General features: G+C 40.8%; 2 protein-coding genes across 9 annotated transcripts in view; one reads left to right on the top strand and one right to left on the bottom strand.

Moving 5' to 3' along the window:
* Positions 1 to 15,654, bottom strand: part of HMG20A (high mobility group 20A) — a 38,972-nt gene extending 23,318 nt beyond the window's left edge. The window contains exons 1-2 of one of the 5 annotated variants that reach the window (XM_085070967.1): positions 15,555 to 15,654; positions 13,530 to 13,647 (exon numbers count right to left, since the gene is read on the bottom strand). The gene's annotated coding sequence lies outside the window, so the exon portion shown is untranslated. Of the gene's footprint in view, positions 1 to 13,529; positions 13,648 to 15,078; positions 15,343 to 15,554 lie in introns of those variants that run through there. The other 4 variants (XM_085070969.1, XM_085070966.1, XM_085070965.1 and 1 more) reach the window with 4 other exon arrangements.
* A 145-nt stretch (positions 15,655 to 15,799) lies between these two features.
* PEAK1 (pseudopodium enriched atypical kinase 1) overlaps positions 15,800 to 27,012 on the top strand; it is a 109,728-nt gene continuing 98,515 nt past the window's right edge. For 3 of the 4 annotated variants that reach the window (XM_085070961.1, XM_085070959.1, XM_085070960.1), the window contains exon 1: positions 15,800 to 15,961. The gene's annotated coding sequence lies outside the window, so the exon portion shown is untranslated. The remainder of the gene's footprint in view (positions 15,962 to 27,012) is intronic. The other variant, XM_085070962.1, reaches the window with a different exon arrangement.

Raw genomic sequence — 27,012 nt, 5'->3', positions numbered from 1 at the left:
GTAAGTCCAATAGATGACTATGAGGGATGGCACTGGGTTTTGTAATCTGTCCATAAAAATGCCTTCTGAATTTCCAGTTACTATAGGCAATTTAGTCTATTTCTTCACCTGCTTTGCCATTTGACAATTTCTCTGGGATCTGAGGACCACGTATTTCACAGGACAAAGTTTTCCAACAGCTCCTTTCACATTAACAAGGTAAAAGGGATACCCCATAAAACCCCACAACGAGCATCACAAACGGTGCCTGGAGCACAGACACTTCTCAACCACAGCACCTATACCATCCAAAACCTCACCAGACCCTGCTAACTTCCCCAGCAGTGAGCAGATGGTTACTTTCCTTCAAAACTGAAGTTCCATTCCTCTGATCATTTATGTCTATAAGACTCAATCACTCACTGTTTGTGCAATGCAAACATAAAAGTGCCATGAGCAAAGCAGTTTATTAAAAAATGTAAATGAACAGACTTGAAGTTTTCCATGGTGTTTACCCAGTTCAAACATTTACCAGCATCACACAAGTGAAACAAGAAACAGTATTAATTAATGCTTGAGGAGTACTTTGATTTAAAATGCCAGACAGACATTCTGAACTAGAGATAACTCTGAATGTCAAGGAATCCTGATTGTGACTAGCCAGTGAAATGCAAAGTTACATATCTGGAGATAAAATAACTGAAGAGTGCATATACCTGATGAGATCGAAAAGTTGTTTTAAAGCTATTTTAGTACTTTTGCTCTCCCTCAAAGCTTTACTCATCACAAAAGCTATAAAGGAAGTACAGCATATACTCCAAGCTCACTTACATTCTGTGAGAGGAAACTCTGGCTGTTGCCACAGAGGAATACAGACTGGAATTTTTCATGCACATAGCAACCAAAATAAGTCATTATGGCCATTTCACAGAATATGGGGTCGAATACTTTGGATGTGAGAATATACTGAGAAAGAGATTGAGTTATATACTTAAAAGAATGACTCACCACAGGCATCATGACCCAACACAAAAGCATCTACGCTGACCTCAAGAGCCACAAAGACAGCATGCAACTGGATATTTTAAATGCACTGATATGGGTACAGGGACAAAGGTTAGAGGAAATGAAGTGTGGGAAGAGTCAGTGATTCTCACACAAAACAAGCAACTCATTCTGCCTGTTTTCAGAGAATATCCATCTTTAGAAAAAAACATGACACGTCAGCTTCCATACATTTTTGCATTTATTTTCTTGCTGTTGCCATGCATTATTCCAACATAAAACAAATGAGTTTGAGCACTCAAACCCCATCATGTAGAAGAAATCACACTTTTTAGATAGCCTTAGTTGTGCAAAATAACAGCCATTTAAAACTTCACTTTGATCTGCTATTTCTTTTCCTTTAAAGAACAACAGAACTGCTACCAGCAAATCCTTTCTAATAGCAAGAATAGTAAAGAACTGGGTTGGGTTGTTTGTTTCTAATCTGGTATTAAAACTCTCTGGAAAGAGTTTAATATCTATCAAAAATTAAAGTTTGGAGGTATATAGCATGAAGTGTACCAAAATCCCTTTTCAGCTAAGGCTCTTCTTGCAGTCCCACATGGTAGCATTGGCATCACAGGATAAAAGTTGTAAAGACCTCAGAAACACACCGACGGAAAAACTGATAAGGAAAGTGAGCACAAAAGAACAGACAAAAGAGGTTCAAGTAAGTATCAATACATCAGTGGACACTGCTTACAAAACCTTGTCTGGATTCCCGAAAAGAAACAGAAAAGACAGCCCAATCCTGCCAAAGCATCCTCTCCAGGAACAGCAGACAGGTCCTTTGACCAGTGCTAACAAGATCTGAAAGCTGTCTGAGTCCACAGACAAAATGAGTTAAAAGTGGATACTAGAGGAAAAGACTACACCAATAAAAAAAAAAAAATCAGGAAATTTAAAAAGACAAACTTCATGCTCTAAACTAGGCACATACCAGGATTCCACTCTCAGCCCCAAAGGGAGAGCTCACAGAAATTTTAAGATCATACAAAACCCAGGTACTTCCATGGCTCCAAAAAAGAATTAACTTAAATCATCAGCAGAATGTAGGCAAGTCAGAATAAAGCTTTTCCTATACCAATCTTCATCCAAAGGCAAGAAGAAGTTACAATACTTACCATTACAAATGGAAAACAAGAGATAAAAACAACAAAGGCATAAACCCACTGGAGTGGTCTGACTGCTCTCCAGTGTTAAGCTATACATAAGAGATCCATATATGAATGTGAGGGATGGGAATTTGCAGGCAGAGGGCACATTTTTGGAACACCTGTAGCATATGTAATGAAAATAGTTCATTTTGGAGGTACAATAGGATTGAGAAAAAAAGCATTCATGCCAGCAGTGTGCCTAAATATCCCAGGCTGCATGCTTGGAACAACAGCTAAACATTTGCAATATTGCATCTGATCCTCAACCTGTTTCCAAGAGCCCAACGAAACTGCTCTGAGGGCAGTGGTTAACATCTTCCCACCGTCTCCTTTACTGATACTGGAACCTCTTCTTTGTGCATCTTCTGTCATATCATAAGCAAGAAGGTAAAAGTAGTGAGGGAACAACCTGAGGAGTATCACTACGCTAGGTATCACTACCTAGACCTTGGAGCCAAAGAGCAAAGAACCTGGGAAAAGCACATCCAAGACTTGTATTAATCTGCTCTTCTAACTTCTCTCTTCCACAGCTGCTCCTCATACACTGGAAACAAGAAACTGCAGGTGGGAAACACGCACAAGCTTTGAAAAACAGAGTTGATCTATGTACCAGATCAATTTAGCCCTAAAAGAAAATGCAAATCTTTTCAAACAGGTTGATGATTGAACAGACGTGAGGATGGAGGTCTCACACAACACAATGTCTTCAAGCACTTGCATTTGAAAATATTCCTAATTTATGTTTAGTTACAAGTGTTCTGAAAGATATCTGACATTCAGGTTTGGGTATTTACCATATTTAGCAAACAGCAAAGATTTATAATGCTTTTACATTTCTTTTGCATTATTTCATTTCTATATATATATTTTTAAGTAAATATGGTTCCTCTGAGCTAAAGTACAAATATTATCCCAACACCCCTATATATGGGTAGAGCTGGCCTAAAGAAGGTCATAAAGGAAATCTCTAAGAGCTAAGAATATAACCAAACTTCAGAAACAAACTTTGAAGCACTACCAATCCTAACCTTTATTTTGGACATCTCAAGTAACTGTTAGTCTTTGCTTGGTTTCAGACATCTCAAAGTTGCTCTGAGACTCTGACCTGAATACACATCATGCAATTCTTACTGCAAAGAGAAATAAGAACTAAAGTCTTTGTGATCCTTGCAAAAGGTCAGCAACACTCTGGTTTACAAAGCATTAAATAGTGGGAAACTAGAAAAACATATCTATTTTCTAAAGGGACACAACATAGATTTCACCTCAGTATAAAGCGATAACCTGAAGTTCACTGACTTGAACAGAAACAGACAAAGCCAACTGGTAGAAAACAAGAGTTCTGGCACCAATGCCTTTTTTGATTTGTGGAGCCTAAACATTATACAACAGAAGTGCAAGCACAGAAAACTTCCTTTCTATGATTACCTTTTGCAGTCTGTTAGAAGTAAGCACACAGATTAGCTGAGGATCAAATACTATATTTAATCCCCAAAGTTAGCTCAAGGGCCTTCTTAGTTAGACAACTGCCTTTTTAGTCACTGGCACTCCCTTTTCATTTAGAAAGATTCCTCTGAAAAAGCACTCATCTATATTTTGCTCCTCCCCATATCTCCCAAAACAAAGGCAAAAAAGCATGATGCTGCTTCTTAAGCATTATATTTTTAAAAGTAAAAAGCCTTCAGCTTTATTAAAGCTTCAATCATATTTGAGCTTATAGACTTCCCAAGATAAAATATTATTACAGTAATGGAAGCATGTCTTCCTGGTCTTTAACAGTCTCCCAAAACATTTAATTCCCACCCTGGAACAGTTTCCTGACCTCTAGAAAGGGTCATCTATGTATAACTCTAGACAAAATATGGCCACAGCATTCCAAAGCTCCGTGGTAAGATCACCAAAAAGAATTCAGCAGGTTCAGTTCTCAGTATCTCAACTAAGCTCTATTTTTTTCATAAAGTATACACTCAGAGGAAAGCATTAATAAGTCTTGAGTAAAGCCTTACCTGGCTGCTCTAATAGCACACACTGGTCCTTCAGCAATGAGGATACATTCCCAAAACACTCCAGTCACCAGTCCTATTGCTGCCTGATCAGTAACAGCAAGGAGTAAAGCTCAGAGCAGGTGGCACTGTGTAAATAAAGAATCCTGGGAGACCAGAGAAGATACTGCAGCAATCTCTACTTAACACCTCCCATCCACAACACAGGAAGCCCAGGTCTTGGAGTTTAGCATGTAAAAAACAAGCAGCTTATTATTTGAAACTATGCCAAGTAACCACGCTGAATAGGAAAGCCTGTTTGAAATTTCAGTTTGTAGAAACTGTGGCTTTTGACAATTGAAGTGTATTTAATTTACAGCTAACAGTTCAATTAACAAGAAGCAAAAACATTCATTCACTTGACAATGAAATTTTCTTCTACTCAAGTATCCATGTCTTAAGCAGCATGAACTCATTTGTATGCCTATTTAAATTGCCTTTTTCAATAACACTTGCTGACATCACCCAATAGTTACACATTTTATACATAAATATTTCCTAAGCATACAAAATAATCTGAAGATTCCAACTAGTTTGGCTGATTCAGATCCACCCAGCAAAGCACATGTCTAGGCACCACAGTTTCTTTGCTATCTGTCCCTGCCTGGCTGTAGGGAGAAAAAAAGACACAATGTGAGAAATGTCCACATTTTCTGCTACACTGAATTAAACACACTCCCAGAAATCAAGAAATACCTCTCTTGCACCATTCACATTTAATGATTCCAAGTTTAGACTAGAAGTGACTTCTAGAGGTCATTTGATCCCAACATCTACTCAAAACCAAAGTGAAGGTCATCTCTGTGGCAGACACCATGTTACATTGCCTGGCTCAAATCCTGATCAACACTGATTTAAATCAGCAAATGCCCTCAACTACTTTGGTTGTTTGATAGGAAGGTTAACAAGAGGTTAAGAAAGGTTAAGAAATAAGCACTGTTTACTCTCAGGACACAGTGATGGATGGAAGACAGGACAAAACAATTGAAAAAGTCCTTACAACAGCCATAGGAACAGAGGTGTATCAGACAACACCTCTCCCAGCCCTGACAAAGCTGGATGGACAGAAGAATAAAAAGACACCAGAACAGGGAGAAATTTTTCACTTTATTCATCTATTAACCAGAAAATCCATCAAGCAAGGAACCCAGGATCTCCTTCCCCATTAGTGAAGCTAGAGCTGGACATCCAATACTGCCCCTAATCAAAGGTTCCCTCACCCTCTGAATCAAGCTCAGCTTTACTCTCAACTCTGAGTACAACAAGCAACGTTTACCCCAACTCAAACAATTTCCACAAACTGTAAAAAACTGACAAAATTGCCATTTCCAAGAGAAGTTCTGTGTTAGGCTCACTTCACAGACCCAACTTCCACCAATTTCAAGTAGGTTTAGTTCAATAGCAGCTTTAAGTAGGTTTTTTTTTTTTTCTTCAAATGTAGAGCTTAGCTCGGGGCTGCTGTGTTTGCCACTTCACTAACTAGTCCACTCGTTCAATACCTTCTGTCCTTCAAGTGGAGGGCACAGCAAAATGAACTGCACACACTTTCACAAGATTACAGGAACAGATGACTGAGGCACCAAGAAGATATTTTAACATCAAGCCCTTCACTGCATATGAGCAAAAGAAGTTCTCATTTCTAGCCTGACAGAGGAGATATTGTTATTTGCATGACAAAAGGGCTTTAAATCTTAAAAGAAATAGTCAGCACTATATGAAAAATTGAAGAGACATTCTGTGCCAAAGCTGGATTATGAATTACCACCTAACACTCCTGCCACCAGCAGAAGGAAACCATCTTTGCAGTGATATTCAAGCCCCACCTGGATAACCACTGCTGTACTTAACACACTTGCAATCCCCCCTCTATATTCGACACCCAAAAAGCAACTGATTTGTCAACTATTTAGCTGATTTGACACTTCTCTATTCTTTCAATAAATTGCCATTCTAATTATTTGTCTGGTTTTGCTGATGCTGTCATTGCATCTTTGTCGTTTCTTTGCATTTCATTTACCTTTGAAACACTACATTATTTAGCAGTAGCAAGTCACAGCAAATACCAGGAAACTCCTTTATCTGATCTGCAAAAACGTCCAATTGCTCAAATTTCTGTATTTTTAATTACAATGGTATACAAATACATCCACAGAACTGAGATGCTACCAAGTAGTTCAGAACCAGAGACACTTAAGTCTCAAAACTGCAAGTATGACAGATACATTCCCTATTACAGACTGACAACTGATTTGAGTAAATTTCACCTACATGACAGACCTTTTCCAGGTTAACTTTCAGGGAATTTGCTGCCTCACCACAACCCTGACTCATCACTTGCCCAGTCTTCTACTGGTCAGTCACTGATCTACATTCACACATGCTGCAGCAAGGAAAAAACCCAGCCATGCAAGAGAGTTACTAGACCACTAAGTCCCTACCTTTATACAGCATTATTCAAATATCTCCATTAAAAGTCAATTATAGGCATTTAGCTGACCAACATTACTGACCTCAGACTTGAGAATAAGGAATTGTGCATCAATAAAGAAAAAACACTTTTCTAATGTAATTCCCAGAATGCTACAATATAAAGGCATTAAGGCAAAAGCCTTATCTTTTTCAAAAAGTTTCCAGCCTGTACTATGCATTTGAAATCTGTCTTCCCACTCTTCCTCACTATAAAAATGTAATCCCTTTGTATGTGGTTATTTGAATATCAATATTCTTCCATGTAACAGCAATGCAAGAACATAAACTTGAGGAGCATCCTGAAAAGTTCCTTGTGATCTGTTATTTTCTGCATGCCTTGCAAACCCCTCCTGATAAATGTCTGTTCTGTAATTCCCTTGAGAAATACTCTGTTGAAATGACTTCAGGACAGAATGTATGTTTTTACAAGTGGCAATAAAATGATATAAATAACTTGCCTAAAAAAATCCAAGCATGTAAAGTGTACTTCTATAGAGAAAATGCAAGTAAGCCATCTGTAACAGAGTTCACATTTTTTCATACTTGCAATGAACTTTGAGTTTTTTTAAGGTTAAAACAATATTAACAGAAAAGATTTCTCAAGTAAGAAAAGTATCTTTGATATTTGGACAATTTTCACATCACTGCACACTCAAAACAATTCACATAAAGTCTCACAGTCTAAGTTCAATACACAGTTAATAATTCTATAGCTTTTTATATCCAAATGTAAACAGAAGAATAATCAAGTTTTATGTCAAGACAAAGACATCTTGGGCTAGTCTAGCACAAATACCTGCAAAGCTTTTGTACTTTCTGAAAATTTCCTGGGCTGGAAATAAAAAAGCTTATTTCCTAACAGCAAAGCTGCAGTATAGCCACAGGCACAGGCTAGAGGGGATGTGATCACTGTGACCCATTTAGCACCAGGCACTACACTCTGCTAAAATACAAACAGAGGAATTCAAACCTACATCATGGTTATCCAGTCTTGTTTTATAGACTGACAGTAAGAAGCATCCCTGCAGCAGCTGTCCCACAAGGCACTTGTGCACACAGTAAATTTGTACAACTTCTTACTGCAGCAGTCACGTAGATTTTGTTATGCTTTCACAGGTTAGACCCTATAAGCTAAGAGCCTGTATCAATAAACTCTGATTAAGTTGTTATTTGACAAATGTATAATCTCAAGAAGTTAAACAAATGCTGCACCTGCATTTATTTTTAGGACTGAAAAGATGCCTTAAACGAGTGTTCAAACTGATCTTTTTCCAATGTGCTAGCAAGCCTTTCTGAATTCCAAAGCAGCTGCAGCAGTGCCAGTGCCAGCTGCAGAAGACACGTGTTATACCTTGCCTGTTAAGATCCCTCTGTACTCTTATTTATACCTAACGCTTAGCTGCTCAAGCTTCACTAAATGCTAATGCTCCCAAGCTGGATTATCCAGTCACCTCCAACACCTCTTCATGTCAATGCTTCCAAGGATGCTTTCACAGCCTACACCCATCCTGAGCTATACTAATTTTAAAGGGACCAAATATCAAGTCAGGTTTGCTTGAGTACATTCTTTAAAAACAAAAAGCTAAACCAGTTTAGTCAACCACAACTATTGAAAAGGCATTTGTCACATTGACTCTCCACAAATAACCAAGAAGTTTTAAATTGATGGCATTTTGTTCAAAACCATCACATTTCAGCAAGCAGTATGAATCATGCACTATTTGTTACTTGAAATTGACATTTAAAAAGCAGGGATCAAACTAATATGATTCAGAAGCTTTTTTCTCACTTTCTTTTTCCTATAACCAGAGCTTTAAGAAAAAATATTTGTGCTTCTACATGTCAAGTAAATGTATGGTGTTGGTGAACAATTTAGAGAATGCTGGTGATGTCATACAACAATTTATACACTGTTGTCAACTGATACAGAAGGGGAAACTGGCAGAATACTGGTGGCATAAGTTGAAAGAGGCCTGAAAATTGTATTCCTCTAATGCTCAAGCTTTGCATATTTTGATACAACCTAAAGTTAAGGATAGCTTACAAAGTAGTAACTTGCTGCTGCCAAGAGAAGAAGGTCTTGCTCCCTCATCCTTTCTCAGCTGGTTACAGCAATCTCCACAGCTTACTGGACATTTTATCAAGCTACTTAACTCTTCCCTTTGGGAGAATCCCAGGAAAGCGAGGAGGCTGGGTATCTTCAACTAACCATAGCTGAATGGAAGGGCTCAAATAAATACCAGAGCTTATTAAAAAAGAATGAGTATGGAAACTCCCACTGCCATGCAGGGTAAAGTCATACTAAGCTTTATGAGCCACCCCCAATCACCCAAGATAACTTTTTGCATTCATTCTGCCAGCAGTGGGATGTAGTTTTTCACAGGATGTCAAGAGAAGCATCCAGAAAGGTCCTCTGCCTGCATGAAGACAAACCAGGTGCTGGAAGGTGCAGACAACAGCTGTCCACAGCCTAAGGCTACAGTTTCATTGCAGCCTAAGCCTGTTGAGCTACCAACCACTCCTAGAGCATCATCTTTCAGCCTGGCACCTGTTCCCTGGACAAATCACATGGTGTTTCAGCATGCTGAAGAAACAGAGGAGCATTTAGTTCATTTATCAAATTAGTTTCTGCCAAATGAGAGGGTGAAATGGCTCAGCAAAGGATCCAACAAGCAGCTGGCAGAAGAAAAAGGGATGTAAGTAACACAGCCAGGAGTTAGTGATGTACATTGCTGTAACTCCATAGGTTGCGATTCAACTCTCCCTAAAATTCTAGAGCTGCCAGAAACGAAGAACATTCAAAGCTATTCCAGTAACAGAGGGCCTCAAAATAGCCTTAAGTGGGACAAAATACGATTACCAGAAAAGAATTAGAATTATACCATATGCTGACATGACTTTTTTCCCCCTTTCCAATCTAAAGCAAAACATTTATTCTTCTGATGAAAGATGAGATTCTTCTCCATAAGTCTGGAAAAAGAACTTCAATTCTACAATTCTGATTCATTTCTTCTTACTATTTATTACACTGACTTGTCATATCTTACATGAATTGCAGCAATTTCTTATCTCAAACTCAGCAAAGCATAGTTGGAGTCTATTCTGTCATGTTTCCCACCTATTGAAACAGCGAGGATTTAGTCAAATATTGGTTTATCTCCATTTCATTTCATCAGCAGCATGTGTCATTTGCAATAACAGCTAAAACATACTGCAGTAAATGCACCCCAAGCCAGCAAACTGCTCTAAAAGATTTTAGTAGGTTACCTATGATAGTTACTGATTAGATGTCAGGGCTGGAAAAAAAGGCATTCTAATATGCCTATATTTCAGGACACTCTTGAAGATTTGCTCACCTGCTCTAGAAATCCCACAGAATTTATGATTATTGAGATATTCCAACAAGATGCCTGTATATTTGAAGAGATGGTAGCTTTAAATGGCATATCCTTCCTCAGTAAATCATATTTTTTTATCCTTTAGGTATCAGAAGATGTCTTTGTCAATGTCCTGGGTAAGTGAAAATGCAAACAAGGCAGACTATTCTTAAAGTAAGCCAGGGAAAACTGGGACATAAGAGCAGCACTGTACCAAGGGAAAATGTTTAGAATGGAAGTAAAGGAACAACACCCTTAAAACTAAACTGTACTCCAACCTTTCTTCTCTAACCTCTATGTGCCATTATCCTGCACTGGGAACATCCCCCTCGCTCCCCAGTTTTCCTGGCAGAAATGCAATGTTAGCAAACTCCAGCTTTCAACGTGTGAAAGAAGATTCACAGTTTACTATTTCCAGTACTTTGCTCAGTGTTGATCTGTTTTCTCTCCTGTATAGTCTCATACTATTACCAGAACTTGTTTTGCCACAGCTCTCTCTCCATGGATTTCCCAACTATGGAGACTGACACTTCTCCTCTATTGTTAGGCACTGCATATCTTCAATACTAGTATGGGACACTAGGACCATTACATCCGAAATTCAGCCTTTGATTACTTTGTAATGATGCCCTGGACATAAGCCTGAGATTACTTAGCCCATTCTTACACAAATGACCAAGTCCCTTTTCCCAAAATATTTTTCATTTGCATTACTAAATGTTTTGCTAATTACTAGATTTCAGCAAACAATACTCCAAAGTTAAGAAACAACACACCACCTTATGTCCAAGGCTTTAAAACAGCAGCCACGGGAATTCCAAGAGGAACAAATGGTTTCTTTCTGAAGTAACAAACACAAAAATTCACAAAAACCCACTAACTCATGCCATACCACTCACCTGAAATAAAAGGAACTACAGAACAGACACAGCTAAGTCAGACCTGCTTTAAACACTATTTGGTTAAGACTGTCTGAGAACCCCTCCAAATAAAGTTTACCAAGTTCTACAGATGACATGTTTTGAAGGGCAGTTAAAAACAGTTTGTGGAATTTCTTTTGGCTGCAAACAATCCCTCAGACACCACCATATAATTAAAGCTATGAATTTGTCATCTTTTCATATTTGAACACAATAATAAAACAAAAGTAGACTCTTCCCCTGGTAATTCACTAAATTGCCAAGAAATCCTCTGTGTTTTGCACTTGTTAGTGGAAGAAAAAAATGGAAAAAGGACCCAGAAATAAATCCTGTCAGTCTTAAGCCTCTTGAAGTCAACTAATAACCAACACTTTGACTACCCTCATTCTCTTATGCATGTCACACATTTTCATTGTCAGCAACAAAGCTTTCTGCAGCTCGACCTTGTGATTAAAACACCCCTTACCACTTCCATGCTATCAGAGTACCTTGAACTGCAGGCTAAGGGTGTCCACTGCTCACCTCATTAATTATCCCAGCCACGATGCACAAATTCATGTTCCAACATCTCAGATTTACATTCCCTTTTACATGAAGAAACAGTATAAACAATTCAAGTTGTAAGATTTTCAGAAACAGTGAAATATAAGGTTTATTTTGCTATTCATTGTATGCCAGGTAAGATGTACGGTCCAAAAGACTGAAATCAGTTAGCCAAAGTCGGTTCTTGCCACAGTCTCCTGTAAAACAGTGCAGGATTATTTGTTTCCAGGATTAAAATTGTTAATAAGCCTTCTTTGAAGACAACACAGCACAGCTTCCATTTAACATATTTACTATTAAAACACTCTAGCCAGTAATGTTCCTAATGTTTCTGAAAGACAGATTTTTTTCCAAGTACATCAGCACTTGCAAAAGTAAGGTCAAGCAACAAGGAAGATTTCCTAATAAATTCAGAACTTGGTAGTATTCAGGTATTCCACAGTAAGTAGTTCTGTTTCCCTGTAACACAGAATAAAGATTTCTCCCAAATAAACAGTCCCTCAAAAATAGCTGTAGCTGTGATTCACCAAAAGCTGTCCTGGTTAAACTGATATCAAGTAGACCTTCAGAAATCCAATGTCAGTCTCAGCTTTGCCCCTAACAGTATTAACAATGCAAGTTATTCCTTTAATAAGAATTAACCCTCTGTGGGATTAACGTGCATACAAAAAGCTTTAACATATATATCCCAACAATCCCATTATGCAAGAGATTAAAACAGACTAGTCTGGTAATAAAATGCTTATCACCTGACCTTTCCCACTGGCAGTGTACAGACAAACTCAGATCCAGCTGTTTAGCCCTCAGAATTTAAGCACCAGTATCAGGCTACAGGTTTGTACCACAGAATCACAGAATATGCTGAGTGGGAAGAGACCCACAAGAACCATTGAGTCAAACTCCCAGGAAAAACTGACAGCTGCCATCAGAGCCAACAGCTGTGCTGCTGATGCCACTGGACAGGAACAAGCGACTGCTAGAGTCAGACACCACCACAACACAGCCAATATTGCAGATAAAAGTTTTAGCTGCCACTTGACTGTGTATTTCAAATAGCCATCAACTAGCCTTAGTTGTTTTCACAAACAATTTTTATGTTTTAATGTCCTGAATGTAGTAATGCCCTGAAAAAGAAGTGGTTTCTGAAACCAAACTGTTCTTAGTAATTCATACCTGGTGGAACATTTAATGTTGAAGTGTTTTTATTGATCACTCTTCTTGTCTTAAAAATAGCTGAAGTTTAACAGCTCCCATGAACATAAGAAACATTTCCCCTCTCTTTCTCAGGGAAATCATGGAAGTAAAAAAATGAAAAAGGCAGAAAGAATGCAGAAAGCAACCTCATTTTGGGACTCCCAAGCCAATCAGATTATAGATTAAAACAGCATTTCATTAAAGATACACGAACAACTGCAAAAGAGAGAAAAAGAAAAAAACAACCTTTCTGCATTCACCTACAGTCCTCAAAATTGTAAAGGCATATTCCCTTGAGTTACCCAAATCTCCCACTGATCACTATCAAGAGTATCTTCATTATTTTAAGTGCAGCCTCTTCACCTGTGCTCTAACAATTTCTCACAGCACATGCCACAGCACTCAAGGAAATGAGCACAGCTCTGCAGCAGTGGTAAGCAGGAATACTTAAATTTTTCAATCACAGCCTGGAGAGGGCAGGAAGCACAGCAAGAATTCAGAAACTTGTATGAGTCTGTAAGCTTGAGAAAAATCTTATTTAAGAACTGGTGCTAAAACATCTCCTATGTAATCAAGGAGAAACAATTAGTATGGACAGCTGAGCTGGCTTTGGCAGGTGAAGAGATACTCCTTGCTAACTGGGCACACCTGGATCCTGAGTGACCCTTTATTTAAACACATTGTGAACAGACACACTAACAAAGTTTACAAAGTAAACCCCAACACATTAGTGTGCAATTTTCTCCGTTCCTGCGCTCTGATAGAGCAGCATTATTACTTGACACAAGCAAAATCAGAGCTCACAGTCAGTGCCTGCATCCAGCAGTCCAGCAGCACCAGGGCAATCAGCAGCTCTCCTCACTTCTCAGGGCAGTCCTGCCCATCAGACACAGAAAGCCTGAGCTCGGCCAGGGAAGATGTCCTGCAAGAGCAGAAGGTGGAAGACAGTAAGAATCTCTCTCCTCATGGGTGCTTCATTGCAAAGTAGCAGAAATTGTTACAGTTGGGTACACACAGCAGCTAGACCCTACCCTCAGGTACTAAAGAAAGATCACTAAGAAACATGACTCTCTTCTCCCTTTCCTGAGCCATAAAAGGTGCACCTGTCACCTTACTCTCTATGTGCCACACCATGGGCAACCAAAGGAAGAAACATTCAATATATGACCAAAACAGAAACACTTTGGTCAGATCACACAATCTCCCATTTTTCTATTCGGAAAACTGCTGGGATCCTATACAAAAGCTAATTTAGGATTTTAAAGATGAATCCAAATACTCTGCTTTAGACATCATTTGTAAACCCAGATCCCCTTAATAATCTCAATTTCTATATGAATTAATGGTAGATTTCTACAGAGAAGAAAAAAAATTTAGCACTTTCCCTCAATTTCCTGAATTCTGAAGTTACAGTATTTGCCACCAAGTGATAAAATGCTAGAAATAGTGAATATTTCATCCCTTCTAACATGCATATGATACAGGTGGAAGAAAAAATTATGCAAGTTAAAACAGCATTTCACTATCATTTCACAATAGGTTGTGCCCCTACACATATGGCCTAGATTAAAAACAACAACAAAAAAGCTTTGAAAACGAACTCTTTGTTTTTAGCAGCTGGTTATGTTTATATTCTTAAGAATTTAAGAATTATCATTTCAGAATAACATACATGTGCTATAAAAGTGGTCTCTCAAAGGAGTCAAATGCATGACAATTCACTGAGGGGTAGAAAAACACTTTTTTTTGCAGCTTTAAGAAATAATGTTTTAAAACAGTGTCTATCTCATTTTTGTCTTACACTTTTTAAATTTCTATGTCTGATTGTGTCTTCTAATGTATATATCAATACAGTAGAACCTGTACATAATCGATAAACACTTAATAATTTACATATACGAGAGGTGTGTGACAAAAACTATTCTTTATTGACAGGAATGGGGAGCCAAAAAACTTGGAGGCCACTCCTCCAGAGAGCAGAAGCTCAGTTATTTATATTTGCCCTGCCCTTCCTCCTTTCCACTCCAGCGCTGGTTTTCCAGCGCTGGAATGAATGGCGCCTCGCAAGGCACGTGGCTCCGGTGTTTTCGAGCCCAGGGTCGGCGCTTTTTATTTGCCACCTCGAAATGAGAGACTTTAGTGCCCCAGGAACAGGCAACTGAATGTGGAAACCTGGAGAGAAGTAAAAGAAAACCACGCTATGATAAATCACCTGCTTGACAAGGGAACATTGAGGGGATATAATGAAAGGATAAATAAATAGAATTAAGGAGCCACAAACTATCGTCGCTTTGGGGAACCGTGTAAAGATATATAAGGGACAACACAGAAAGCCAAGCACTTAGACCCTCACCCAGTTCTTCCCCCTCACACGCCGTGAGCTCCGGCGGCTCCCCCAGCCCCCCTCACGGGCGGGCCACAGCACCCACAGCCGCCCGCCGACTCCTTGCCCGCCGCGGGCGAGGAGAGGTCCAGGGCCCGCGGCCGTCCCCACTGACCTGCCGGCGGCGGCTCTCGCGCAGGGCCGGGGCTAGCCGGGGGTGCCCGGGGCTAGCCGGGGGTGCCCGGGGCTAGCCGCGTCCCCTCAGCCGGGTCCCCACAGCCCGCGCAGCCGCCGAGCCTCCCTCACGCGCACGGCCTCCTTACAGCCCCGCCTACTCGGATCCCTCCGCTCCCGCCTCAGCGCGGCCCTCTCGCCTCCCCCAGTGGATCCCCTCGGGAGCAGGCCCAGCCGAGCCGGAAGCACTCCCGGTTCAGAGCCCGCCGTCCCACTCCCCTCAGCGCCCCGCGCGGGGCTGGTGCTCAAACCACGCACCGGGACTACTTTACCTCGGCGGACGGAAGCACACATTGTACCACTTGAGAGAGAGCGCGAGACCTACCGCCCGCTTTTAAAGGGCCGCGCGCGGGGCACGCCGGGAGTTGTAGTCTTCCCCCAGCGGCTCCCCCGCTCGCCCGAGGGCCTCGCACCGCCCCGCGGTGGCGCCACGCCCCCTCGCCTTCCGCAGCCAATGGGCTGCGAGGGGCGGGGCTTCCCTCCGCCGTGCGCGCGCGGGGGGCGGCGCCCGGAGTTGGTTGTTGCGCGCGGGCGCGGCGGTCGCAGCCCCGTCCCGGGAGCCGCGTCCTCGCCGGGGCCCGGCGGGAGCCGCAGAGCCGCAGCCCGAGCCGCACGGAGCCTCCTGCGCGCAGCCACCCCTCCTGCGGGAGGCGTCGCGGGGCTGGGGAGCCCCTGCCAGGTGAGGGGCGGAAGGGGGTGACGGCTCCTCACGCCGTGAGGGGAGGCCGGGGGGCGGCGGCGGGCGGCTTTCCTCAGCGGGGCCGCGGGCGGGGGCAGCGAGCCGGGCAGCGAGCGGGGCCCCGGCGGGATGTGGGGCCGGAGGGGTGCAGCCTCCGCCTGCCCGTCCCTCTCTCCCCTAGGGTCCCCCCGGCTCCCCTCGCCCCGCCGCGGTCCCGGTCGCAGCGGCGCCCGCAGAGCCCGTCTGGCGCCGGCAGCCGCGGCGGGGCCCTGTGGCGCCCTCGCCCCCGGCCGCCGTGCTGGGCCCCCGGCTGTTCGCCGGCAGCCCCGGGCGCTCCCCGAGCCTGCAGCGCGGCTGGCAGCGTGCGGCGCGATCCCGCGCCCTGCTGGGAGTGCCTGCCGCCGCGCTGACACCTTCGAGGAATTTCCCGGAATAAAGCCGCTGTGGGTGCCAGGTGGATGCTGTCCCTGCCGGGGCTCTGCCCGTGCTCTGCTTTTACTGCCAATTAATGACTTGAAAGCCTTTACGTGTTAGCGTGTACGTGTGTAGCTGCATTCCGTCCTTCTCTCGGTCCTTCTTTTTCTCTCGAAGGTTATTCTGGACTTGTAGGTGGGTCGGTCTGTTTGTGAGTTTTTATTGCGGGTGAAGTTGAGGGCGGACTGGGAAGGCTGGGATTTGCGCTGGGACAGCAAGTGAAACCATGTGAATACTTTGCAGCGGTCGGTTACTTGTGGAGCAGCTGATATCTGATGCAGAATGGCCAGGCTGCTCCGCGGTGAGCATAGGGGCGAGGGGGAGCATTGTCTGGTGGATCTCTGACCTCGAATTTAATAGGAGGTCCTGCTCAGAGAACATAATTTCTGTTTACTTTAGGTCTTTGCCATTTACTTTTGCAGAGCTTGGATTTCATTCTTCTTTAATCACATCATAAGTGCCTCCAAAGTTTTTCTCCTTACGCGTTGTGGCTTGAAGGCTGTCTAATGTCTGCTAAAGCACTTTATTCTTGGATATTTACAGGAAGAATAATATACAGAGATATACGGGCAGGAAGGAAAGAACACGCAGTTGTTTTAGGAACCAAGACTTTATGGAATTCCAATAATTAGGTTCTGTAGTTAGAAAGTTTACTTTAACTTGTTTAAAATTGCCAGCTGAACATCTACCTTCATGATAAACTAGTTGTACTTACTTCTGTGTGACTTTTGTTTGACTTACAACCCCATCTAAACAGGCTGAATCCAGGGGTGTAGGAAGAGCAGCAAATACTTGTGGAGATTTTGGTCGTTTGGACTAGTTAGAGTTCTTAATCTAGTTTCATACTCGTTTAAAAGATTGTGTCTGTAAAGTAGCTAAGATGTTTTATCCAGATGAAGCATCTTCCTGGCAGAGTTACTGCTCAGTGTGTTTTCAGGAAAACCTCATTTTGTGTTCTCTAAAATATAGAACTATGCAAGAAGGAATTACCAGTTTTTCCATGAGTAACTTTCCATGATTAATCTTATGCATTCATTTCTTGATGGCTTTACCTTATTGTTAGGATATCCCATGTAGATAACTTAATTCACAGACTTCCTAAATTACCTTTTTGGATAGATCTGTTTGGCTAAAGCACACCTTCCTCACCTGGCTAGCAGTGGCAGGTAGGGGATGTTTCCTGAACCTGGGCAGGAGGTATCAGCTGCAGAGCAAGGAGCCAGCAGACTTTCCTGCCTGGCCTTGCTGCTGGTAGGCACTTTCGCCCAGCTGCAGCTCATAATGGATGCAACATTTGCGTTTCCTTCTATTTTAGAACTTACATGTAAGGAAACATAGAGCTAGTTGAAGGAACAGCATTCCCTATGTATCCACAAAACCTATGGTTGTTTCCGTGAAAGAGAGAGCAAGGAGGCAAAATACCATTTCACCTTCTTGGGTAATTTGTGTTTCTGACTTTTTAGCTCTTTAGGAAATCCACTTGCAGGCATGTTTACCAAAACATGTTTTCTTTTCTGTTGGCTTTACAAGTAAAGGAATTGGTTGGAATCAGTCATTTAAAGAAAAATAAAGGGGGAATACTATTTGGCTAAATGACTCCTAAATGCTGATTTTATTTTTTTTTCTTTTGCCGAAACAGAATAGTAAAATACTAGGATAACTATTGCAAGGCATTGATTAGGGTCATGGGCACTGGCAATTACTGTTAACCTTCTGTATAATGCTAGGAAAAATATGTACAAGAAAAGCTTACTCTAAGTTAACAAGTTGTAACATGTTTTCTCTACCTTGTTTCTGAATTTCCACTCCTGTGTGTCTCCTTTTCCCTTTTCCTGTTTAGTCTTTGCTCTCAGGCTCCCTTTTCCCTCCAGCTGCCCTTCATCCCAGTTTAGAACTAGATTATCCCATCCCTGCCCATGTTTTCTGTGCCCCTTTCTCTGAAGGGATCTGCAGCTTTTCTCCTTGTCACTGCTTCTCTTGTTCTGACTGCTTTCTGATGAGATTGGATTTCAGGTGGTGTTAATAGTCCTTTCTCTTTTTTTTTTCCTTGTATGTAAGGCTGTTGGACCCTCTCTTGCCCAGCCCCTGAAAAGAGATCCCCACAGGTCCACCCTGGGATTGCTAGGTACGGCTCCGAGATGAGGTCTGTCTCCTGCCAGCTTCCACACTGTTCCCACTTCCTGTGCTGCTGCAGCTCCCGAGGAATCCTGCCGAGCTGCTCCCTCCCGTGTAGTCGGTGTGTCAGAGCTGACATTCGGGTACGGGCAGGGCATTGAAATGCAAATGCCTCGGCTATGACGAGGAGATTGTGCTGCACTGGTGAAAAGCGCTGAGAGCTGTGGAATACTTGTGACGTGAAAAGAGATTGTAAAGAAAGCACCTGACAGGGAAACTGAAAATGTAACTTTCTTATCTTTCTGCTATTAACACCTCCAGGTGTTTTTAACCTATTTTGAGTATAAAAATAATAACCTGTAAAATATGTTTTGGTTTGGTAGTTGAAGCAAAGTTCAGAGAAATAATGTCAACTTATTTGCAGCCATATGTAGCATTTACTGGCTGTTAGTGGCAGCCAAAAATCACCACTGAGGGAAATTCCATTCTCTGTGTATGTGAAGTAATATGGATTTTGGAGAAGGAGATGTGTAGCCATGGGAAAAGGCTTTGGATTCTCCATGCTGATACCCAGAGGGGTGGATGGAGCCACGTTCTGTGAGTGTATCAGTTGTGACAGGCTGGTGCAAGAACCTTGTCTGCAGAGCCTTTCATGGCATTACCAGTCTTCCCACCTTCCTGTGCTCCCACACAGGACCTCTGTGTAAGGACCAGGAGTTGCACTGGGATTTACATTGGCCTAAGGCTGAAATTATTCCATTGTTTCATATGGATCAGCACAATAATGCAGAATTTCCATTACCATACAGTTTTAAATCTAGAGTGGAAAAATACAGGCTGCAAACTGGAATAAGAGTTGCTAGTTGACTTTCACTATTTCAAAGGAGGGTGTAAAGTGGAGCAAGTCAACAGTGTACACTGAGGAGAATGTGACAGCTTTAGAATTTCTGCGATGTCAATGACAAGGATAAATGACTTGTTTTTACTTGCTAACAATTCTAATTAGTTGTCCAATATTTGAGCTGCAATTTCCATAAATTGTGGTTTAGTGTTGTGGGCTTTGTGTTTTCCAAATCATAAGCAGAAATTATCAACCATGTAAGAAATTCTCTGTCTTCCTCTTTCCTGAGATAGATAAGTATCTGAGTGACTCAAACAATTTCTTTCCTCATATCTCTAAGTGGACTGAGTTGATTTGAGATTGCCTGATAGTTCAAAATGTGGACAGAGGAAAACTACACAGTGGGTGTAACTCTGAGGTCACCTTCTTGAAACTGAATTTCTTTTGGGAGCCCATGATCTATTACAAAAGTTACCACTGGGTAACTCGCCAAGTTACAAAATGGCTTTACCACAAATGTTTTTGGGTTTGTCTGTTCAGATGACAAGAACAACAGAATTTCAGAATCCTTGGGAGCCTCATTCATCATTTATCTTCTAGTAATCACATATTGCTGTGCCGGATGAGGACAACCACACCACTTGGAGAAGTGTTTTGTAATCAATCCGTAATGGATTTCCTTTTTTAAGTCTTTGATTCTGGGGAAGATTGTTACCCTGACAATCCTTTTTGTGTGAGTCCTTGGAAAAATCTTCAAATAGTAGGTCCCTTAGCAGGCTTGCCACCCATGCCTGCTCTGTGTGGGCCTGGCCTTAACTGAGATGCTTTTTCATTAATTATAGTCACAGTAGGATTATGGTGATGTTTATTGAACATCTGCATTTTGATCACCAAACAGCTATGTTTGTGTTTAAAAGATGGGTAAATATGATATGTAAAATGTATTTAAGAACATTAATTTGTTATCTGAACCTCAAAATGCCTTCAGAATTCGTGGTGCTTGCTTAGGAGTCTTTTCCTTGGTTGATAGCTTTTAGAGCAGGGAATTATTAATTTCCCCATTAAATGCTCAACATGAGGGGAAACCTGTTTTATCCATATAAACTACAAAAAATTACAAATCTTATCTGGGAAAGGCATTTTAAAGTCTTTCCATGTGTAGACTTTCTCCCACATTTTATGTAAGCGTAATATTTCAGTTTACAAAGCCTTGTATGCACTTAAACATAAATGCTGAGAAATGCTCAACTGTCTTAATGCAGTCACTGTTGACTGCAGGAGGCATTTTTAGCAAAGTCTTTGAAATCACAGTAAACAAATGGATAAAAATCATGCCAGGCTAAACATTGTAGGCTTCTAGCAATACTTGTTTTAGTAACATCTTGTCTGAGATGCCAGTTCAGTGTGGTGCTAAAAAGTAAGATCATTGACTTGATAAAGTTAGTGCTATTTCAGAAAATACTGCTACTAGCACAGAATTTGCCAAATGCAGTGTTATTGGTGTTCAAACAGATTTGGGTTATTGTATTGTTGGATAGAGGTTCTGTAGGAAGCTGTTTAGTGTTCACAGTTTGACCTTCCATGTTTTTGTAAAACTGATCTCAATCCTAAAATGTTCCTTCTTGGATGCATGCCTGTATTTATACAGGCCTCTCTACAAAGCTCACCAGAGGAGGAAGACAGTCTGTAATACAGGAGATGTAAATTCTGCATGTATATATTTATATCCAGTCTCCCAGCTCCGGGGGTCTTGCTGTCAGAAAAGCCTTCAAACACATTTAAAATACATTTAAATCTTACGCTATAAACATGAACAAATATAGACATCCTTCCACACTGACTACATGTATATTCCCTCATAGTGTAAGTCTCTGTACATATCACAGATGCTCTTATTGTTGTCTCAGCTGCCAAATTTCCTCTTAGTGAGTATCACTATTCTGCTTTTATACTTGTTGGTGTCCTTTCTGGGGGCTTTTTGTCATGCAGCAAGAAGAGGGAAGAATGGTTTTAAAAATATGTGATCTTCCCCCAAAGTGGCCAGGAAATTTAGAAGCTTGCGTGTCTGAAGGTAATAGAGACACTTAAAATTTCAATGGCTCTGGAGCTGAAGCTGTCCTTGGGTAACTGTTAAGTCTTTTAGCACCTTTCCCCTGCCCCCACCCCAGTTCTGCCTTTCTCTCTACCCTGTTTCAGCCCCCAATAGTCTTCTGCAGAGTGCTCTCTTAGCCTGTTTGGAATCCTGTAAAATCACTGATTCCCTCTGTAAAGGCTCAAAATTACATCAATATTGCTTTAATAAACTTTGAAGTTTAATGCAAATATATACAAGCTCAGGGAGAATAAATATTAGTCCAGGAGTTTTCCACGGGGGAGTAAGTCATGTTGTGTAATTGTTTTTCCATTTGCTTTAAACCTTGCTAATTGTCCTTCTGGGCCTTCTCTCATCTAGATTGGGTAGTTTTCCTTAAAAACAGGTTGCACAATATTCCCCAGTTTCAGACTTTTAAGTCTGTAACTATATGGTTAAGGAGTGTGACTCCTGCCATTTGGAATGATCTTTGGAGAAGATAGTTTATTTAATGAGTTTTGTTCTGTAAACCATGGACATTCTCAATTTTCAGAAGCAGGGAGACAGCTCACAGTAAAGATGTAGAGAGTGAGGGGCACATGAAAGCTCCCAATGTGAGTAGTTACATGCTGTGATTGTGCAACAGCCTGTGGTTTGTTGTAGTCAGTGGAACAATTCACTGAACTTGGTGTTAAACATACATTCATCCCAGAAATGCTGACTATTTTAGAGCTTTGCATATATAAAATTGTATTATCATATTGTGATTTATTTTTTAAATTTGGACTAGCATATTATTAGCAAGGAGGTCTCAAGCCTGTTCTGCTGCTAACGAAGCTGTCAGTAACGTACCTTTCAATTGTAAGAAAAATTTGGAAGTATTACTGCAGGCCTTGAAGTGAGGCAGATTCAGATTTAAAGAACAGTATTTTTGGCTAGAGAAGATTGCTTGGGAAGCGCAGAAAACGAAGGCGTGTTAGGGCAAAGCTCTCTGAGGCTCCTGTGCCTCTGAATTTTGCCTGGTAAGTATTTCTCATGCAGCAAAGGCAGCATCCCTGTGAGAGAAAATGTCAGCACAAGCAGAGCTCAGAGCTTCCCCTGTATTTCATTTACCCTGTGAGCTGTGTCAGTTCTGACTGCCGTATCCTAATTGGCATCTTGCTCCATGAACCTGTTGGCAGGCAGCTGCTGGGTCATGGTTCCTTACAAGTTAACCCACTTATCTTCTCAGAGCAGCAGCAAATCTCTTCCAAAGGTGGTTCTTTTAGGCAAGTTGATTAGTAACTGGTGCATCAGGAGGAGTGTTGCACTCTGCTACATAAAGTACCTGTTTTTAGCAATTGATAGAGAGACACTGTTAGTAACAGTTGCCATGAAAAACCTCCCGCGACAGCATTAAGGTGAGATTGCAGAGTGGTTTAGATGGAGATTCCTCAGCCTCACTGGAGCTTTAGTCGTGGTGAGTTCTCCTGTGTTCTGCATAATTCTCTGTTGTTCTGCTTGTTGGAGTATGGGAAGTGTTTGATTGTTTGTTGCTTTCAAAGAGAGAAGCTGAATCAGGTCCCTTACTGATGGGTATTGCCATCAGCATCAGAAGGGCATTCAGTAAATACATTCTTTACATACACAATTGCAAATCATACTGGATTGCATAATGTTGTAAACAGCAAGAAGTGGTGCATAAAAAAAGGTGCCCAGTTCTCACTCCTCATCTCTTTTTTTTCCACAAGGCTGTAATTTTTCTCTCTAGTACATAATGGTGATAACATTGCAGGCTTTTTCCTACTCTGTCCTTTGCAGATTGACTTCATTGCTTATGGTTGTAAATTATCTTCGTTTATCAGTGTAAATCAACAGAGCTATCCCTGAACAATGGAGATAGCAACAGACAGACCTTTTGAAGCCAAATTTGCAGAGTGAGAAACAGTGTTGTATAGAAACATGTTGAAAAAGATAACCAGCTCAGGTTATCAGGGGGTTCTGCTCAGCCCCCCCCAGAGGGGATGGTGGAAATGCTGTGGAATAAAGGTATTTTCTAATGTATTCCGACACAACTGCCGGGGCAGTTGGAAGTTTCATACATACACTAATAATTCTTGGGGGAAATAACAGTAAACAGGTGATATACCAAAGCAACAACATTTAAATGAATGGAAATTAAATTTAATATATCAAATGTTAGATAATTGGTTTTTTTCCCCTAGAGTTCAGTTCCTGCAGTTCTTTGCATATTAAATACTGGTCTGTCTACATAGAAAGCTGACTTTGGATGCTTTCATTAAAAAGTTTTTAAACACCCAAATGGAATGAAAGCTGTAGAATACAGGAGGAAATATGAATCCATATAATGAATATAGTTGTCTTCAGTGGCAAGCACTGCTTACTGAGTGGGTTATAAATTCAGCCAATAATCACTAAATTGTATTGCATGGATAACACTAAATTTTTTTGTGTGTTCTACTGACCAAAAGAGCTGGTGTACTTTTTCAGTCAAGTAATCACAATAAAATTTTGAAGATATATTGGAAAAATAAGCAGCCAGTATTCAGTTCATAGTTGCAGTGACTGTGCTGGATGCAAATACCTGAGCTGTGGATAAAAAATTACTGAACAAGTAAAATAATGGAAAATCAGTATCTGTTTCTAAACAAAGGTAAGCTCTGCTTTTCCAAAAACAATAGCATTGTCATTAGTGTAGACACTGTAGAGGAGCACAGCCTCATCCTCAGTCTCTCTGGAGCAGATGGATGTGGCTTCTTGGCTTTCTGTTGCTGGTAATGAGTGAGGTGCTTGTCCATTCAAGCTGGTGTTTCAAATGATATGGGAACAGTTATAATTTAAAAACTTTGTTTCTTTCCCGTGGTGAACATGAGGCAATAGCAGGCGGGGGGGTTTTTTTTTGTCATTTTTATTTGGCATTCACCTGCCAGTTTACAAATGTCTCTAACTTAAGGGATTTTAAGTCCATAGATTTCAGCTACTTTTTAATTTAATTGGCTTTGCCACATGGGTCAAGGTTTCTTTTCCATCTCGATTTTTACACGACTTCTTGGAGTTATTGTTCTGCAGCAAGGTAAATGTGTATCAGACATGTAAATGTTCATTGGATGATGCACAGTAAATATTTGCCCCAGTGGCATTATCTGCTACAAAGATCTGAAAAATGACAGCCAGAGGACAGCTCAAAACCTGGGCAGCTCCTGGATCCTTCCTTGGACCAGTGGGAAGGGATTTGCTGTCTCAGAGATGAGACTTGCAGTCATCAGTCTGCACCTGGAAGTTTTTCCTGAACGTGTTTATTGTTTTCTTGGCAGTGGGTTTAGGATGGAGTTTAGAAAGAAGAGCTGTCACACCACAAAAGGACACTATTCATTAATTTGAGAGATTAACTAGACTCAGTTTGTATTCTGAGATGTTAAGAAGTAGGAGAATGGATAATCATATCTTCCTGAGGTGCCTTCTATATACACCTGCTATACACCACATGAAATCACCACTTCCATGTCCTTGAGTGTCCATGATGGTGCCATTTAAGAACAGAATATGCAGAGAACAAAAGGGATGTGAATCTCAAAGTTAATTGTGCAGCACCTGAAAAATCAGAAATCTGGCCTTTAGATAAGGGAAAAATATTGAAATACAAGTCTGCCACCTTTATTTTTACCATGAGAGAGGAAAGTGAAGGCATTTAATGATAAGTATCTTTCTGAATGCTGCTTTGCTAATTGGTGTGACCCTACTGTGTCTGCACTGTTTCACAGCATGTGCCAGGAGCTGGGATAAATATTTCCTTTTGGAAAAGCTGTACACAATGTGCAGATAGAAGGAACATGGTCTCTTCTGCCTCTCTAAGATGTGTTGGAATAAATATGTTGTTTTGAAAGGGGTTTTTTCATATTTTTCAGATGAGCAACTCTCTTGAGCTTTGTGCTTTTTGTTACATAACATTTAAGGTTTTTGAGTTCTGAGCATGACCTCAAGTTTTTGTTTTGGCTTTCGTAAAGTGTTTGCTGCTTGTAGCCATATAAAAATTGATATATTTCCCTATATTCTAGCTCTGTAACACCTATAGTCCCCCACAGTTTGTTTGGGAGGCTTAACTGCAGTGTTTTGAGTAGAAAATATTTTCTTTAGTGCTTATAGAATTCAAAATTATTAGTATTTGCTATGTATAAAATTATGACTTTCTGAAGAAATATTGGCACTAACTGTGGAAGCTGTTAGGTTTTGGAACTTGTGATCAAATTACTCATTTTCTCTGCTTTATTTCTTCTTTCACATCATAATTAGAGGCTGGTGGACAAAGCAAGCTTGAGGCTGAAGGGCCTACTTTGGAATCTGACAAAAAGGCAGTCACTTAGAAAAAAGGGTATGTCTTTTGGGTGGAGAAGAATAAAGTGCATGAATTGAAGAAACAATTTTAGGTGCTGTGGCTTATTTTGCTGTTTGGCTTTACAGACTGGTCAGTTCTGGCATTTCCATGCACCAGCGTCTGCTAATTAATATCTTACGTGTATGAATGAGTTTATAGTTTCACAGAAAACAGTTATTGGCTGATCCATTTTCCTATTTGTGGAAGTTAAGCTATATAATTTCTGTCAACAGTTCAAGAGGACTCTCTGTAAATATCTTTGGCCATAAAGATTTGGACAAACATGATCAGTCTACGCTATGTTGCTCTGAAATCTACAGGTTAAAAAAATATTAATATCTCAAAATCAACTTTGTGTTATTGGCAAAAAAAATATGTTCTACAAACTTTCATTCTAAAAGAAGACATCTTCTGTTTTCATCCTGAGAATGATGTGTGTCTGTGCTCAGATTTATCTGGATGTGTATATGTATATCTTACAGGTATATTTGTTTGAAGTGACTGTTAATGCTGATTTAGGAAGTAGTGTTAAATCTTCAGCTATATTCATGCTTTGGGAAGAATCCATTTTTATCTTCAGAGTAGTACAGTAGAAGGTCGTGGTGATTTTAAAACATTTCACTGTCTGGGGAGTGTGACTGAAGTGCTCATCTTGCCAGAAATTTGCTGGGGCTCTGGTTTGCTAAAGTTTTTTTTCCTTTATAATGCTGGTTGAGGAGACTTTTAATGAGCATCCGAGCTGCCTGTGTGTTGGAAGCAGAGAGGAGCAGAGTGAAATGGCTTTTTAACTCCTATCAAAACCCAGAACTCCATAATTTACTGGCTTTACAAATAAGAGAAATAAAAGCTTGGCTTGCCTGAAGTCAATTATTCTAGTGTTTAAAAGAGGACCCAGAACACTCTCATGGTCTTACTCACTTTGCTAACCCAGCCTTTTGGAAACAGCCATGGTAAATATTTATTTAGTTGCCATAATACAGTATGGGAATGTCTTCTAACCTCAGCAGTTAGGCTGAGTTAGGCTGCTGCTTCTAAAAGCTTCAAGTCTTTAGTCTGAATGTTAAAGATTTATGGCTTTACATCACAAATTATATTTCCAAAGGCTTATCCTGGCACTGCTGTATTTTGTTTTTGTAACTCTGTTGTATTGTCATCTTTCTTGAATAACTTGCTGTCAA

This window comes from Lichenostomus cassidix, chromosome 10, assembly GCF_008360975.1.
Source record: "Lichenostomus cassidix isolate B80296 chromosome 10, HeHo_3.0, whole genome shotgun sequence".
In the NCBI taxonomy this organism is placed as follows: domain Eukaryota; kingdom Metazoa; phylum Chordata; class Aves; order Passeriformes; family Meliphagidae; genus Lichenostomus; species Lichenostomus cassidix.
This window is presented reverse-complemented; position numbering and strand designations above follow the sequence as displayed.